The 556-nt window shown below is 32.2% G+C and overlaps 1 protein-coding gene across 1 annotated transcript in view; it reads left to right on the top strand.

Moving 5' to 3' along the window:
* The window catches only part of psmf1 (proteasome inhibitor subunit 1), a 9,818-nt gene that overhangs the window by 5,084 nt on the left and 4,178 nt on the right, over window positions 1–556 (top strand). The window lies entirely within an intron of this gene.

Genomic DNA, 556 nt, shown 5'->3' with positions numbered 1-556 from the left:
TAGGCTACATTTTTGAGACGTGTCCAAAACAAAGTAGAAAACGTTTTTACATTGAATGATGTGACCTAATTAACTGCATAGTCCTACTTGTGACAGCATATTAGCCCAGAGTTGAAGGGCTGTGAATGTTGGTAGTTGTGGTTGATTTTGTTTAAATATGCCGAATTGTGATATTATGGGTTATTATTTTTCAGATGATTTAGCTAAGAGCTGCTAACATCAGCAGTCTCTTGTTGCCATAGCAACAGTAAACATTCACATGGACCAATGAGCTGTAAGTAGAGATGCAGAATCAAGCTGTATTGTAAATACAGATGAGATACTTTGAATTTTAGCACAAATACAAGTGAACCTATAGGAAATAATTAGTTTAATTTGCAATATTTGCCAATGAATTTATTGTAATCTTTCAATTCATTAATTGTTTACTGAGGTGATAACTATTTCATAATTTGTGTGTAACTTTAATTTCTGTGTAAATGTGTTACTTTTACTGTAGTTTTCAAATGGCTGTGTATATATAAGTATATGTCTCTTTTAGGTTGACCACCCTATA

The sequence above is a fragment of the Seriola lalandi genome, unplaced genomic scaffold, assembly GCF_002814215.2.
Source record: "Seriola lalandi dorsalis isolate HSWRI2012SDOR001 ecotype SW California unplaced genomic scaffold, Sedor1 jcf7180002054928, whole genome shotgun sequence".
NCBI lineage: Eukaryota > Metazoa > Chordata > Actinopteri > Carangiformes > Carangidae > Seriola > Seriola lalandi.
The sequence above is the reverse complement of the archived record's forward strand: the minus strand, read 5'-3'. Positions and strand labels throughout refer to the sequence as shown.